The 17,843-nt window shown below is 31.8% G+C and overlaps 1 long non-coding RNA gene across 6 annotated transcripts in view; it reads right to left on the bottom strand.

Moving 5' to 3' along the window:
• LOC106678711 (uncharacterized) overlaps positions 1-17,843 on the bottom strand; it is a 263,439-nt gene that overhangs the window by 107,199 nt on the left and 138,397 nt on the right. For all 6 annotated transcript variants that reach the window (XR_010844478.1, XR_010844480.1, XR_010844479.1 and 3 more), the window contains one exon: positions 17,303-17,459. This is a non-coding gene — a long non-coding RNA (uncharacterized lncRNA). The remainder of the gene's footprint in view (positions 1-17,302; positions 17,460-17,843) is intronic.

The following is a 17,843-nucleotide window of genomic DNA, read 5'->3' as shown; positions in this document are numbered from 1 at the left end:
TATATATATATATATATATATATATATATTCTGATTACCGAACCTTTATAGGCAAACAATTACATTCAAATGTACAAATTGTTAAATTTAATTATTTATAATGTAATGATTTCAAAGCTAGTAACAGATTTTTTTGGTAATTAACGCACTGTGAGACTGAGCTCTCTTTACTGAGGCCAGAACTTTTCCTTTTTTTTTTTTTTGATTCATTGTTAATTATTATAGTCTGTTACAAGCTTAGGTAACAAGTAATAGCAATAAATGATCACAATTATACCAAAATTTAAAAAAAAAAAAAATGTACATGAACAGAAATATAAATAAAATGAACATAATCAAACTATGTACATTAAGAAATATGGATAAAATAAAATAAGTAAAATTAAATAAAGTAAGTAAAATTGGAACTTTCCTAAGTATTTTTAAAATACATCAGGTATGGAGGAGAGATCTAATTTGATTTAAATAGAAGTTATCCCTAATTACTAGTAGGAGCTTTGCTGAAGGATCTTGCAGGTTATGAAACTCCACCCCGTAAGGTATGGTCGTAAAGGAGTAGCCAATCCTACAGGCTTTCGGTCCTGACGAAAAGACAGAAGATATAGGAAGGAGAATAGATTCAGAGAAGGTAGAAGTGAAATAAAAGTCCAATATATATTTCCAAAGATGTATTAGGATGTACTGATTGTATATTACATCTCACTCCCTCCTAAGGAGTTGAATCCGTTAGGCGCATATCAAATAGTACAACTTTTTGACCAAATTTGAAGTTACCTTGATCTTCTTTAACAACTCTCCTTCTTTAATGAAGTACATACTCCTTAATTAGAAATAAGACGGTAAGGGTACTGGAGCGACAGATGGAAGTAGTAGTAGAATTCGATAATGGAGAGTATCTGATAAGGAAAGATCTATCAAGAGCTGCAGTTAGGTGAGTCGTTGTATGTAAGCTTGAAGAACGAGAATGAGTAATACAAGGCTGAAAAGACCTTTTTATGTTAATTATTGCAGTTGGGTGCAGTAGTGTGTTCTGCTCCTCCAATTGTTGACCTGAACAGCCATGCACTAATGTGACAACTATTATTAATTTATAATATATTTATATTTATATTATTAAATGTAATTACTATGGAAAGCACTAATACCTTTTTTAGTTTATAAATTATTTTGAGTCTAAAGGCAAGTTCCTGGTATTTATGGATTGTTCAACCCCGATATTTCTTGAGAGTACCTCATCATTGCTCAAGTATATATACACTTCATACTTTGGTGGTATATCGTGGTTAATATTCCTACATATCAGGATCAAACTTTGATAGGTACCTAAGCGTAAGTTAAACCCCAGTAACGACCCCACCTTGTAACCATTTTGATCTGAACACAGAGCTATCCGCCACCACATACCAACCACTCCAGATACCTGCTCCCACCTGCTCAGACACTGCACCCCAGAGAGGTACTCCAGGGAGCCACTAATTAGGACCTGTGGCTCCTGGCCCCGCCGCAAACTAGCCCCGTTCTCCCGATCGCTCCGACTGTCTCATTATCGAACGACCATTGTTAGCGGGAGTCTGATTGGATTAGGAGGGCTTTCCGCCGACCTTGGCTAATTGTTACCGATCCTAATCGCTATCGACTCATCCCTCAGCTCCTTACAGGATACTAATCCTTTTTGGGGGTTATACCAGTCACTAGAGCATATAATGGAAAGTTGGGAGTACCACGCGATGAACAGAATCTGGAGGAGACAGAAAATCAAATAAACCTAAACTTATAAGGGAGAGACGATAGCAGTCTTATGTTTTCTTCTGATTTACGGGTGCTGTTGAGCCCCTGCCCTGTAGCCATTTCCAAGTATCAATAGAAAATTAAAGCTTTAACAAAATTAATGGGGTGTAACTTAATAAAAAATAAATGGTTAAATAAACAAATATTATATTGAGTGAAAAGGAGATGAGGTAGATGTTTAATTGAGAATTTGGAAGATACTGAAAACCCTTATAGTTAAAAAAATTGAGGTTTAAAAACCTGCTTTAAGTGGCAAATAATATACTAAAACAATACTCAAAGAGGTTAAGGTTTTCCAAAAATGTTAAAATTCAGAAAATATTCTCCATATCTGTTGGGATACTAATACTTTTTATTATCAATGTAGCATATAATGGAAACGTGAAAGTATTATAGAAGTAACAGAATCTAATGCAGACAGAAATAAATTTGAAAACAGCATGAGGATCAGTATACCTAAATCATTAAAAGAAAAAAAAAAAGTCTGAATGATAAAAATCGGCTGTAGGTTTCTAGGATCTGTATTGTGGATACTATTAAGCTGCTGCCCAGCATTCATTTATGATTTATATCTACAGAAAATTTATGAATAATTATAGTGGATACTCTACCCCCTTTCCTGTATATATTTCCAAGTTATACCAATAGAAACGTCATGACTAAACATTTGATAATTTTAAAAATGTTTTCAAAAATTAGGAGGAAATAACTAAATAAAAAATGAATAATTAAAAAAAAAATGATTTTGTGGGAAAGGGTGTAAAGACTGAAATCCTTACAGTCCAAAATCCTTCGTAAAATACTTAATGCTACTTATTTCGTCACAAATCAAGTCATCCATCCATCAGGACCTCAATGTCCCATATGTTGACGATTTGACCGGAACCAAATACCATTCCTTCCATGATAAACTTCCCAACCACCCAAATCCATTTGTTACTAACCTGGCTTCTCCTTTTTTACCTAATAATCCTCCTAGGCGTCTGAAAAGAAGATGCCCTCGAGATCTTCTTCTCTAGAAATGTTATTGGAGTTCTATCAATGGTTAGATTCTCCACATGTTTGTATCATGTCACTATGTCACCTACAGCAAATTTACTTGCTGCATATATTTTTATACAGTTGTAAATTACAATAAATAAATTATTAAAAAAAAAAAAGTTGAGAACTTAAGTTATTGTAAACTAATGAAATTTGAGATTTCAAACTGTGTAAAAAAGTACTCAAGGAGGTTATTCTACTCAAAATTTGGTTGCTTGCTTATCCAGTTTTCCAAATAAGTTTAAGAAAATTACTAATTTCAAAAAATACACTTTATATCTCCGGAAAGAGGAAAAATCCAGTAAAAGTGTTTTTGAAATTATATACTTTGTCCCTCTCCCAAATAGTACTTCCATCAGCTTTCCTGTTTCAATTGTGAGAGTAGTTACATGTGTTTGTAAGAGAAAAATTACACTTTTCCACTACTAATGTCTTGCAATGTGAGGAAAATGTAACATAAGTAAGAATTGCATTTTCTTTATTAAGAGTTATATCTATATCCTAACTAATTTTATACACTATTTTATAGCCTACTACATACTGTAGATCAATAAGAGAGGGGTTAAATGATTTTGAAAGAATATCACGTTAACTTACATTTGATGAGACATTTGTTCAGACCTCTCAGATGCACAATTTTACAAAATGATTTTGAAAACCTTCGAGATATTTTTGTAATAAATAGTGTGTACATCCGTAATTTGGCTATCAGAAGAATCCAAGTCATGAAATAAATAAAGTAGTAACCACTATTTTTTATGAAAATTAGTCAGAACACAACTTCTTTCTTAAGTATGAAAGATTTATCCAAGTTCCAATGATTTTTTAAAATAATCTGTACAACAAATATTTTTTTACCCTCCTATCCTGTCTTCCAGACAAAAAATAAAACACAATGTTACTTAATTTATTTATATTTATCTTGGACGTTTCGGAGATGCTGGCCACCGACAGCATCTAATTTGCTCTAGTATTATTGCTTGAAGCATAAAAATTTATAAATTTAACAAGCTTTGAATATATAACTAAAATAAGGAGCTTTAGTTAATGACTACATTTATAAATTATACCCCTTGTATTTGATATAATACGAAAGCAAATTGATACTAAAAATGGGAACGCACTTTTCTCGGATACGTCCAAGATAAAAATAGCAGGATACACACATTTGTAATATAGTGATGACTAAATGGTTACACGCCAGGAATCTGCTCGTCGATACCGACTATTTCAACATTTTTTGGACAAACGAGACTCATTAATATGACTATAAAAAGGCCTTCACTAAACCACCGAATCCTTCTCGTATCCAATCTTTACAATAAAAAATCCCTCGTAAATTCCTTAATGCTCCTTACTTTGTCAGAAATCAAGTCATCCATGAGGACCCCAATGTTCCATATGTTGCAGATTAGGCCATAACCAACCAAACCCACTTGTTTCTAAACTGGCTTCACCTTCAGTCTCTGTTGATCCTCCAAGGCATCCGAAAAGAAGATGGGTTCGAAATTTCCTCCTTTAAAACTGTTATTAGAGTTCTTTCAGTGGCTAGATTCTCCACATGTCTGTATCATGACATTGTATAACTAACATAAAGTTTACTTGTTGTATATATTTTTAATATAGTTGTAAATATCAATAAATATTAAAAAAAAAAAAAGTGTTAAACAATTATTCCTTCCTGACATATTTTGTCCTTTGTTATTTATATCAGAATGGTAGACTTTTTGAGTGTTAACAAGTTCAAAAAACTAAAAACAATAAATTATTAACGATGTGTTGTAAAGACTTTCAACTTTTCACAATGGAATAGCATTAAAGAGTTGTCAGAAAGTTACCGATAACTTTTTCTCCGAGAAAAAAAGTTCATTTAAAAACTTTGAAAACAAAAAAATAAAATAAAAAAACCTCACCGAGTCGTTAGAGACATTCTGGTCTCTTTTTTCAAAGTTCCATATGTCGGTAAAGCGAGGAAGCAAGAGGAAGGTTTTTATCGAAACCGGGAGCCGAAAAACTAAAGCGGGCTTTAGATGAGTACTTATTGACGTCTTTTTGCATGTCGAAGGTAGGGAGGCTGCGGGGGAGCGGTCCCCCCTACTAATTATTGAGCATCTTAATTAGAAAGACTCAGACACAGAAAGGGGGAAGGAGGAGGAGGGGGAAGAAAGAAGGAGGTGAAGAAGAGGGATGAAAGAAGGGGGAAAGTGGGAGGGGTGGTAAAAAAGTGCGCAGGCCTTCCCCCACCCCCGCTCTCTGGAGCTATTTTAATTATCATTTGCTCCCGAAATCAGGGCTAACCCGGTCCGGCGTCTTATCAGGCCGTTATCACATTTGGCCTCCTCCAACCGCGGCCGCTCAAACTTTAATCGAATTAGGCTAAAAGAGTGCTCCACTCTCTCCGGGGCCTTATTTTTTTTTCTTAATATGTCCTAATGGCCTTTTATCGCCAATAGAGGGAAAATATTTTACAGTAAGTATTTTCAATCTTACATCATGTCCCCTCTTCCTCCGTTCGCCAGATACCAAGAACCTTTCTAGACCAATTTATTTTAACTTTTATACTGACGTGTCAATCTAGAAAGATAAAATTGAAATAAATAAATGCTATATATAATACTATTTATTATAAAAACACAGTCAATTGCTGTTAAAGTGTTAACTCGTTCTTGTACCTTATACACATATGGAACTCATTACTTCAATAACTACATATCATCCAGTATAACCTCAGCCTACCAATAAAAACATCGGATCTAATTAATTATTTATTATTTGTTTAATTATTGTCTTATCTACTAATTTTGGAGCAGTAAGGGTGGGTTGTCCATCAGGTTCAGCCAAACATATTGCCTGGGACGGAAACGACACCTCTTTCAACTCTAGAATAATAAGCTTGTTCACCACCACCTGATTCATTCAATTATACTAATGTTGTCCAGTAGCTATATATTGTGTTGTTATTAATGAGGTTGTAATTATTTGTTCTAAAACTAAAGGTTTTCTTGAAGGTCTAAACCAGTGGTGTTCGACTTTTTCACCAGAGGGGCTACAAACGCGAGTTAGTCATTGCGTAGCGGGCCGCCAAAAAAAAAATATATATAATAATAATAAAGAAAGAAAAAATTAGGTAATGATTTTTTAGATTTTCGCGATTGTTACAAATTGAATTAAACAACTATGAACGGATTCATGGCGTATATTTTAACATTTTTTTGTCATTTCCTGACGTTTCAAACACGTCACAGTGTCCATGGCCGGTCTTAGATTTTACGTGATTTGTTGTATTTCCGAAAATACTAAAATGACTTGTTCCCGTGATGCAATCAGACCTTTGCTGTAAATTAAAATATAAATGAAAAAAGTGCAGTCTATATTACAATGGCACTGCACTCCGGAGCGCGGTACTGTTATAACTATTTACTCAGTTCGCTCTCAATTTTGGGCACGAAATTCAAAATGGTTTGAAATAAATTAACACCAGATGGGCCAGCCAAAAAAGACCGGCGGGCCGGTTGTTTGTGTGAGTCCGCGTAGAAGAGATACTTCATAAAACCAATAACAAATTCCTTTTAAAATAAAAAGTTATGACGATAAATATCAGCATTAAAAATATTTCGTATGGGGTGTGTATAATAAATAAAACAGAGTGAGAAATTCTTGGTAGCTATCGGTTGCACTCCACAACACTCACTTTCCGGACTAGTCCCTCTTCGTCAACCATTAAGGTTAATAACCATAAAATAAAAGATCATTTAATCCAATGTATTCATAAAAAATCAATAATGAAAAAATAATATTAGTAGAAATGCAAAATAATAGAAAACATCTAAAAGTAGAACCACAGTAATAAGAACAACATTTTTATTTATTTATTTTTACTTTCTCTACCTACTACCAATTTTAGAGAAGCCTTGTATTTAGGTATGAAATTAAAAAAATAAATTGAATTGAAAATTTTCATTTCCAGATCAAGCAACATATTTTTAGGGATTGTACGAGTTTGTACGTCTAAGATCCCATAAAAATCTTATGTAATCCAATCCATTAATTTTTCTTAGGCATCTGCAGAAGTATATTTCTCGGCACAATTGCATTTAGAAAACGACTCCTCCAATTTAATCCAAAGTTGGGGAAAAGATTTGGAATAGTATAGACATGGTATGCTACACTTTTATTTAATGTAATCAACTATTTTTTGATAATAACACAAAAATTTATACTTTTAGATATATGAGAATCAAATATATATTGTTGTAAAAATCATAAATAAACAATAATTTTATTTTATTGCAATACTGCTCTTAGTTTTTTTCCTTTCAGTTTATTTTTTAGCAAAATGTAAAGCTTAATCGATATGTAATAAGTAACAAAGAAAAAATATTTGTTTATGGGTGTATCCAAAACAATGCCGTTATTGTAGATATATTAAAGAAATATTAAAAGGTGGTATTAAGTAGTTCAGTTGTAAGGCACTGTACTACTAACTCTAAGGACTCGGATTTTTAATTGGGAAAAAATCTGGTGGCGAAACGTGATTCCGACTAAATTTCCTCTATGCATAAACGTTGGTCTAGTAACAGTACTTCCATTTAAAGTATTACGCCCTTGACCCTTCAAGGATTGTATTGGCACAGATTTAATTGTTTAAATTTAATATTAATGAAATAAAAACTTTCACAAAAACAAAAAAACATATATATCTATATATTATCCCTTTGTTATCTTTATTATATACATATAGTGGGGAAACTATTATGACTTAAGTATATGACGTCAGATCAATCCTATATAAGTCATAGTAAATTATTTTCTACTTGTTTGTGAAATGTAATTAAATCAGATGCAACTCTGTCTCGTTTTAATTATCACAAATGCGGTCTGTTGTAGTTAAAACCAAGGAACACGCATTAGCAGCTATTAAAGAAGATATACGACAGTTTAGCTCGAGAGGGAGAGGTTTCTCAGGAAAAGGAGGAGAAAAAAATGAATCAAACAAAAATAAAGAAAACTGGAAGGGGTAGAAGAGGGAAAATACAGAAGACAATAACCGGCCCTATCATAGCGCCCTTCCTCCACTCGAATTACTTATTTTTTCTTTTTTTTTTTTTTTACGAGGTAGAATTTTTAAAGACCGACCGAAGAGGCGATTATAATTTGCATAAAGCCGGCTGGGGGCAGTTCATGAACCGCCGCACCGTAGTTGGCAGTTAAACTGTACCTTAGCACGTAACCTCCGCCGTCCCCACCTTCGGACATTCAGCAGTAGCCTGGGGTGGGTTTTAGCAAATGCAAATCTTACTTCTACAAACTCCTGCACATTACAGAGAATTTTATGTAGAGTACATGATGCTTAAGCAGTTGGAAAAATATGCTAACAATCGAAAGTCTTCTAAACGGAAAATACACTGAGAGAGATACTTATGCTTCAACGGAGAATACTGATATGCATAAATTACAAATAGACAAAAAATGCATTTGTTTTAATGGTTTTATTTTATATTTAATCGGAAAAAACTTTATAAAAACAACATAAGAGGATAAAAAATAAAAAATAAATGGAAGATATTGAGAAAATTATATTCGCTTCGAAGACATATTTTATTTATTATTTCATTTCATACAACACTTTAGTGTGTATAGTATAAACTGTCATTGCTACTGCTATGAAGAAATAACAAGTATTAAATTGTTAATTTTTTTTTTATTACAATTTATAACAAACTTATAAACACAATATTAAAAAAATTCTGTTTATTTTTAATTTATAAAGAATGTATTATATTAAAAAAAAAATTTAATATAAATAAGATTTACCTTTTTTTTTTTTAGAACCATTTTGAATTATTAAATACTAATCAAAATGATAAAAAGAAAATCTCCTTAGGACCAGTTAAATAAGATTTATTTTTTTTTTTTTTTTTTTTTTGAGAACCATTTTGAATTATTAAATACTAATCAAAATGATAAAAAGAAAATATCCTTAGGACCAGTTTTTAAAATAAAACTATATAATATTTTTTTTTGAACATTAATACCGTATGTAGTAGATTGTAGGAAGATCCTACGGCCAATAAAAGTATAAAATAGTAAAAATTAACTATTTATTGGTAACCACTTTGCAGGACTTCGTATAGTTTTAAGACACAACAAATTATTACTGTAAGTTTTAATAATTAAATTCTTATTCCCCTATATTTGTATTTTCGTGATCCTTGTTTCTTCCTTTCTTTTTTATATAAATGTTTACACCTTATATTCTAATTGTCATATCTAACAATTTCTATATCTTGTTCTTATCTAACCTAGACTCATCTAAACTGAAAGTAGTAATAAACTTAAATAATTTTTATAATAAATTGGTTGTATGCACCCGTCACATTATTGAAATAAAATGTATTCATAAATATTACCCCTGAAAGTAAATGATATTGCTTTTTAAAATGATATATCTCAAGAACTATTCAACATAAATAGCTCTATTAGGCCTCATATTTTAGAAAATTTACTTTACTTTGAATAACTTACTTACTAGACAAACGGTCCAAACTTCCAATTCATTACAAAAGACTGATTTACATGACAATTATAAGGCCTATCTGGACATACGGCGTTGAGCTCTGGGGCTCCGCTAAACCTTCGAATTCCTCTCGTATCCAATCCTTACAATCCAAAATCCTTCATAAAATCCTAAATGCTCCCTTCTTTGTCACAAATAAAATCATCCTCAAAGACCTTAATGTTCCATTTGTAACCGATCTAGCCCGAAACAGATATCAATCCTTCCATTACAAACTCCCTAAACACTCAAACCCATTAGTTTCTAATCTTGCTTTCTCTTTTATTCCGGACAATCCTTTGAGGCGTCTGAAAAGAAGGTGGCCTCGAGACATTATATTGTAAAAATGTTTTTAGAGTGCTACCATTGGGTAGTTTCTCTACATGCTTGAACCATACCATTACGATTTCCTCAAATTTACTTGTTGTATTTATGTAAAGTTGTAAATATCAATAAATAATTTTTTTAAAAAAACAAAAAACTTTGAATGATGTTCTCTTAGGTTTTCTAGTGTTGTCGGTGTTTTTAGGATATAGAGCTCCGAATGAAAATTGCATTGTTTTAAACAGCCGCCATTTTTTATTCCCCCTACCTATTCTTGGCAAACATCAATTTTTACTAGTAATTATACATAGTTTTCATTAAAGTAAGAAAAAACTGAGGCGAAATAACTGCCGTTTTTCTCCTCTTGGGCTCTGGTACTATTGAATTTGCTGTGGCTAGGGTTCGATATGTCTTTATAATGAATGAGTTTGAAGTAAAAGATTTAATTATATTAATAATCACATATATTAAAGAAAATAACAAAAGTAGATAGAGTGATAGCGAGCTCTTTTTATGCAGAAGTTCATTGTCAGTCACATCCAAGTTCTTCATTCCAAATGTCCTGTGAAGAGAATAATCTTCAGAAATAGTCAAAAGCTTGTAAGCTCAGTCAGGAGATGCATTGTAGCAGATTGAAGAGTATGGTCGTGAAAAAGAGTCTTTTACCGTAGCACAGCTAAGTAGAGTACGCTATTCCTCAAAATGATGATTGGAAAAAGTCTTCCTAAAGGGAAGGAGGGGAAAAGAAAAAAAACAAAATTCCTCCATGACAGTCTTAGCGACCCAGACCCGTAATAATACTAATCGGACAGATCGCCATAAATGTGGAAGAACAGCGAACGTGTCTTCTGTTGTCCGAACCAATAAAGGCGGTAATGGAGAACTGGATACAGATGGAACGTTCCAATATTTCGAGGACTGGAGCGATCGCAGCCCGGGCAGAGGTGAAGGATCATAGGGCGTGGTAAGGAACTTACCTCACGTCCTTCGTCGCTTCTTTTGTTTCCGTCCGGCTATGAGCCATCATTCGGCAAGTCCTTTTTTTTTTTTTTTTTTTTATCAGCTCAATTTATTAAATCCCTTCTATTTATGTTCAAAGTAAATATGTACGTTACATATAATACTCCAGATCAAAATTAAAATATCACCTTATTTTTTTGTTGAATTTCTATTTCATAAAACTAATTTAGACTCACCATGTTTGTTAGCTTAATTATTATAAGAGTCAAAGTAATTATTGTCTTCTGGAAACATTATTGTAATTATTGTCTTTTAGAAACATCATTGTCTCCTGGAAACATTATTGTAATTATTGTCTTCTGCTTGATCCCACATTTACTTTTTTTTACAGCTTCACTTCACTTTTTCGCAAGTAGCCTTTTGTTTATTTATTCAATTAGAAATTTGTGTAAATTCAATAATTTTCAGATATATTTAATTTTAAAAAAATGTATTTTTTCTGTTTTTGGTGAGTTAGTTACTGCTTCTAATATTTTAATATCAATTACTCAGTATACCTTGAAAATAATAACACCCAGTATTGATAATGTGGGATTTGTTGAGGATTGATGAAGTAGTGTGCTAATCTTGATGTTAAGTATTAACTGAGATTTACAACTGTATTACACATAGACTAAAGATGGAAATGACGTCTGAAGAAAATATCCACCGCTATGACTAATGACAGAACAGAAGAGTCCCCGAAAAAAGTAGCCATTAGCTTTGTTATGGAGATATAGTCCTGTGAATAAATAAAATTTACAAATAAATGTACCCTCTTAAGTTGTTAATTATAAAAGTGATACAAATTTATTTCTGGCTGCAAATTCAGATCAAGTCGACTTAAGTAGAATGCTCTTTTTCCTTGGTTTCCGATGTACTCTTTTAAATAATATTTAAACATTACTTTCTATAAATTTTGCGTTTTTTTTTATTAATTTTTTTTGTGTGATGTCTTAAAAAAAAACATAACTATTGGTTCAGATTTCATATGAAGTAGTGCTTCATTTGTAGCAGTACGCTGGTTTCACTACAATAATTTTCACGAGATCTTTATGCTGCGTATTTATATATACAAATTGCTGCGCCTCTTGTGCCTCATTTGTCAGCTGCCCAATTGATAAAATATAGTGCTTGATGATTTCAGCACCAAACCAATGAATTTTATGAAACTAGTGTCACTACAGACTGGATGATCCTCCTGAGTGTGACCTGATCTCAGGATTAACCCACGAATGATTTAATGGAATAAATAAATCTTCTCATCTGGACTCGAACCCGGCCCTGGGAAATAAAACAGTGATAAAACTGAACGGTATTATAAATTTTCAGTTTTACTTATTTAAGGTAGTTTAAGTTACTAACACATATATTAAAATCCAATTCAAAAAATTTTTGTAAATTAGTAGCATAGTAGCAAGTGGAGCAATAACGAAACATGATCATAATCATGAGAGATAGTTGACCGTGGATGACTTATACGAGGAGAAGATGGTTGGGGTGCGGTCAAAATAAAACACAAATAAGTTGATGTAACTTATTTAATCGTGCCGTTCCGGCCTGAATTTCTAGCCTTCATCAGGGCTAAGAACAGGACAAGATATCAACCAATGAATACAGAAAATAAAAAATAAAATATTAAGAAACTAAATAAGAAAACAATTATAATAAATAAGAAAATATAAACTGTCATTCTGTTTATATTTCCTGTATTCATCGGTTGTTATCTTGTTCTGTTCTTAGCCCTGATGAAGGCTAGAAATTCTGGCCGAAACATTGGCACGATTTAATAAGTTACTTCAACTTGTATGTGTTTTATTTCGAACGCACCCCACAACCATCTTCTCCTCGTTTGATTATAATCCTTTTTTGTAGAAACTTTTCTATTTAGTGTTCGGATCAGCTACCTTTTTGAGTTTAAGGTTCCATCCTGTTTAGTTGCTAATTTCATAAACATTATCATTTCAGGAAAAGATGGGAGGGAGGAAGAGAGTTTGCGATCAGTACATATACAAATAAGTAGAATTCTGTGCCGAAGTTTCAGACTTCATCAGGGCTGAAAAGAAAAACGAAATAACTTCTTTGGCACAGAAACAATAAATAAATAGGTTTATTTAATTTTTACTTTTGCAATATTTTATTTTATATCTTTTTTTTTTTTTTATTTGATATCCTTTTTTTTCTTTATCTCTATATTATGGTTGTTTTTTATTTTAAGTCCTGATAAAGGCCGAAAGTCTCCACAAATTAAGTAGGTTTTACATATTTGTGTTTATCATTACTTACCGCACCTTCGACTATCTTGTGCTCATAATGAATACTTCATGATTATTATTTTATTTATACGTAAAAAAAAAAAAAAATGAATAGAGCAGATAAATAAAGCGGTTTTCTACATGACTTGACCGAAGCTGGCGAAAATTCCGGACCGGAGAGAACGTAGCTGACAGTAAGAGAGAGGTAGATTCCTGAGCAGTGAACGAGGTAGATTGGTAGATGGTGGATGGTGGATGATTACCCTGACACATCCACACATTGTCATTACGGTGGGCCGGCCTCTCATCTCCTCGCTCCGTCACGTATCGGTTACCTGCCTCCTCTGCAGCCCGCTCCTTACCGGCTGTCAGCCATCCTCCGCCTCTTTATGGTCATCTCCCGAAGGAGTAGTGGCTATTGCAATCTCCGTTACTCCTCGATCTGGTATAGTGCAGGAATTTCGGAGGTATAGAGCATTACGGTTCAGGGATGTTTGGAAGCAATTTAACAACATCAAGTTCATTCGATATACATATGAATCATTTATTTTAAAAATGTCTATTTTCCAAAAAAAAAAAAAAATCTAAATAGACTTTTATTTTTTTTAAGTTTGAATAATACGTAATACAAAATATTGATTTGAAAGTAAAAATTATTTAACAGACCATAAAAGTCGATAATTTTTTCATTATATTTTTAATATGAAAGCGGATACATTTAGTTATATTAATAGCAACATTTTATTATGTGCTTTCAGTGGAACTGGAAATGTAAATTAATTTATTTTGAAACTGGTGTCCGTTCATTGCTTAAAAATTTATTATTTCTTAAATAATGTTTATTATGCTAATTTATTATCTTCTACGATTTTATGTATTTGTCATCATTTTTAAAAAAACTAGTGACTTTTCTACGGAATTTTATCCACCTATATTATTATTTTTATTTCTAGAACTTTGTTTCCAATCTCGGAAATATTACTTCTTTTATTCTCATCTAGTTGACAATATAAATATTTTATATTTATCCACTATTACAGGTAACAAATAAAAAAGTCGTTTGTTGAAATAAAAAAATTAAAGGTACTTTAGAAGAAACGTTTTGGAAAATTTCGCATTCTTGTCCACTCTCACTATTGTCATAACAACAAAGGAAAAACAAAAACCATATTTTTCTCCAAAACTGCTAACAATATGGGGTGGTTTATTACTTCTAATAATCGAAATTAAAAGTACTATAGAAGAAGCTTTCTTGGAAACTCAACATTTAAGCCCAGTCAACTATTTTAATGAGACTTTGTTAATAGTTAAGTCATTCAATTTTATATAGATTTATTATTATTATTATTATTATTATTATTATTATTATTACACTGAGGGTCGGGAATCCCTTCCTCACTTCGACCCAATTGGATCTTTTGTGAGTTACCCTTCTTTCCAGTAAATATCCCATATGAATCCTATGCTTCTTACGAATACTCAATAATCCTTTTGGATTTGTACTAGAAATGCCTTCAGGTTCCATTCGGTCCTGTCCCAAATACTGTAATCTTCGGAAGGCAAGGGCTTCACATTCATACAGAATGTGCTGTGCCTTTTCTTCGTCTTCCATACATAGACGGCAGGTGGAATCCTCCACCAGCCTCATCTTCTCAAGATAATATTTTTAAGGGGCAGTGGCTGGTGAGGAGTCCTGTTATCGTCCTCAGTTCATTTCTAGTAAGGTTAAGGTAAAATCTTGCCTTTTCCTCTGATATTTCATTGAAGAGCTTCTTGCTTCATACCTAGTTTCAGTGTCCAGTATGTTTCCTTCTCTTTATGTTACCAGGAGTTTTATAGATATAACGAGTTTAATGAGCGTTAAAACGTGTATTATAGATTAAAAAACAAAATTCTTAAATAATTAGTCTATCATTAAGCCTATTTCAATTCACAGATGGAAATTGACCGGGGGGGTCGAATCCCCGGTTGTTTCTTAATGTAAGAATAATTACTTCTCTTAAGTCGGAAAGCCGAGAGATACCTTAGAATTTTTGGTACAATAATTACTACTGAGAAATGTTCGAGTTAATAATTAATATTACTGGGAAAGTTCTCGGGTGCCTAATTAATGTAATCCTACGCCTGATAATGCCCGGTTGTAATGTGTCACCAACCGGTGATTTCATCTGTTATTATCTGCCATAGTCACTAAATACCAGACCCATTATGATTAATATTAGACGGGCGAGGAACCGCAACAATCGATACTTAAGTCGACAAGAATTAACCGACTCATTATCGATTAAAAATTGAACAGGCTCCTTAAGAAAACACCGGTACGAGAAATAATTAAAAGTTTTGATTATTTTAAACTGCTCCTCTAACTTTTGTTACTTACATAGTTAATGCCTTTATTATTTTAAAAGTTCTAAATAAGGAGTCAAATTGACTGATAGTGAATTGTAGATGTGAATCAATCACAAATTAATTGTCACTCTACCAAAAATTGTGTTCAATTTTTTCGACTGCACAAATAGTACAAGAGCCCAAGAACAGAAAAAGGGCAGTTATTTCATCTAATTGTTGATTACTTAATTGAAAGCTATGTATAATTACTAGTCAAAATTGATGAGTCTGCCAAGTTTAGGTAGGGGAATGAAAAATGGGGGCTGTTTCAAAGCTATAAATAAAAACTAATTTTTCATTCGGAGCTCTATATCTTTACAACTACCAACAACAATAGAAACTTTAAGAGAGCATCATTTAAAGTAGAGTAAATTTGCTAAAATGTAAGCCCTAATATAAATATTTATGTTCAACAGTTCTCGAGATACAGCTTTTTAAAAAGCAACATTTCATAAAAATGTTGTATGGGACGTACTAAAAGATCAGTAGTTAGTGAATTTATATTGAAAAATTCATATCTCAAAAACCATTTTACGTACCGATGTCTATTAGGACTCAAATTAAAGCTAGTTTAATGAACTATAAAGTAGTTTATGACCTTTATCTTCGTAGGAATAGTAGTTTTCGTGATATTAGCTAAAAATGAATTGATTTATAGTTGTTCGGACAAGTTGTCATTTTCCAAATTTATATTCATATGAGAATATCATAAAAATTACTACTCCTGCGAAGATAAGTGTCATAAACGTAGAAAGTTAAATTTCCGTTATTTTGAGTGTTGGCTGACATATGTGCGTCTTGTGGGTCTAGAGATATATTTTTTTCAAAAATCCAACTTTTTATGCGAACAACTAGAAATTAAAGCAGTTACAAACCTGCCTTCTATGCCACAACTCCTGATGAAGACATGAAACTCAGGTCGAAACGTCGGCATAAAATAAATAAATATGGTTTTATTTATTTAGTTTGTTCTTTGCTGACCGCACCCCCCGACTAACTTCTCCAAGAAAAAACTAGAAATTAACATTTTGCGAGTTTATTTTGTCAAATATCATAAAAACTACTGCTCCTAAAAAGATAAACATAATTAACTATTTTGAAGTAAATTTAACTAGCTTTAATTTGAGCGCTGGCAGACATCTATATGTCCAATGGTTTCTGAAATAAAGTTTTTCATAAATCAAACTTACTGTCCGAACAACTATAAATCAATTTATTTTAGCAAATATCATGAAAACAACTATTCCTACGAAGGTAAAGGTCGTAAACTTCTTTATAGTCCATTAAACTAGCTTTAATTTGAGTGCTAATAGACATCTGCACGTCACATAGTTCCTGAGATATAGATTTCTCAAAATAAATTAACTAACTACTAATCTTTTAGTAGATTTTTAAGAAATTTTACTTTTTTAAAAGCTATATCTCGAGAACTATTGGACGTAAATAGCTCTTTTAGGGCTAATATTTCAGCAAATTTACTTTTCTTTAAATAATATCCTCTTAGGTTTTCTAGTATTGTTTGTAATTTTAAAGATATAGAGCTTCGAACGAAAAATTAATATTTTTTATAAGGTTTTGAAACAGCCGCCATTTTTTATTCCCTCTACCTATACTTGCCAGACTCGACAATTTAGACTAGTAATTTTACATAGTTTTCATTAAAGTAATAAAAAATTGGGGTGAGATAACTGCCTTTTTTTCATCCCGGCTCTTGTACTAATAAGCAAATACTAATCCGTAAATTACAAGCGAAACTTTATATAAACGAATTTACAAGATACCTATAGAGTTTTTACAACAAAATAAAGTCTAAACTATAAATTTTCATGCTGTTTGAGGGGACGAATAGCCAAGAATCATATATCTTTTAAAAATATGCTTTCATACATACAATAAGATCATATATTCAGATTTAAGTATATTATAATAAAAATGCTTATAAAATGTTTACCTGACTGTACTGCAAAGTTCAAAGTTTCGTTATTCACCAAAATGAATCCTAGAGTCCATCAATGTTTTTCATTCAGCAGAGAATGGTGAATCCAATTTATTGAAAATATGTGAGCCATGGCCAGTCTTAATGAGCAGTAACTAATTCAACGCCGATACTGAAACAAACATATTTTGTTTTTAACTTATTTTAATAATAATAAGAATGTTGTTACTATTTTAAACTTCTAATTATTTTAATCTATTGTTGATTATTACAATCTGCTTCATTTAAGGTCATGTAGTAATAAAGATATACTTATTCATACCATAAGAGCTTGCTGTACAACGAACTATTATAAGAATAAAAATTAAAATTAAATCAATAAAACAATAATAGTATGATTTATAAGTAAAGTAATATAAAAAAAATCCTTTGGCTGTGCCCGAAAACGTTATTAATTTTCTTCAATAAATTTTACAATAACAGTTAAAGTGCTTAATTTTTATTTTCATAATTAATGGTTGACTGTTATGTAAGAATATATATATATATATATATA

Source organism: Halyomorpha halys, unplaced genomic scaffold (assembly GCF_000696795.3).
Source record: "Halyomorpha halys isolate HHAL.00 unplaced genomic scaffold, Hhal_1.1 Scaffold157.1, whole genome shotgun sequence".
Taxonomy (NCBI): Eukaryota; Metazoa; Arthropoda; class Insecta; order Hemiptera; family Pentatomidae; genus Halyomorpha; species Halyomorpha halys.
The sequence above is the reverse complement of the archived record's forward strand: the minus strand, read 5'-3'. Positions and strand labels throughout refer to the sequence as shown.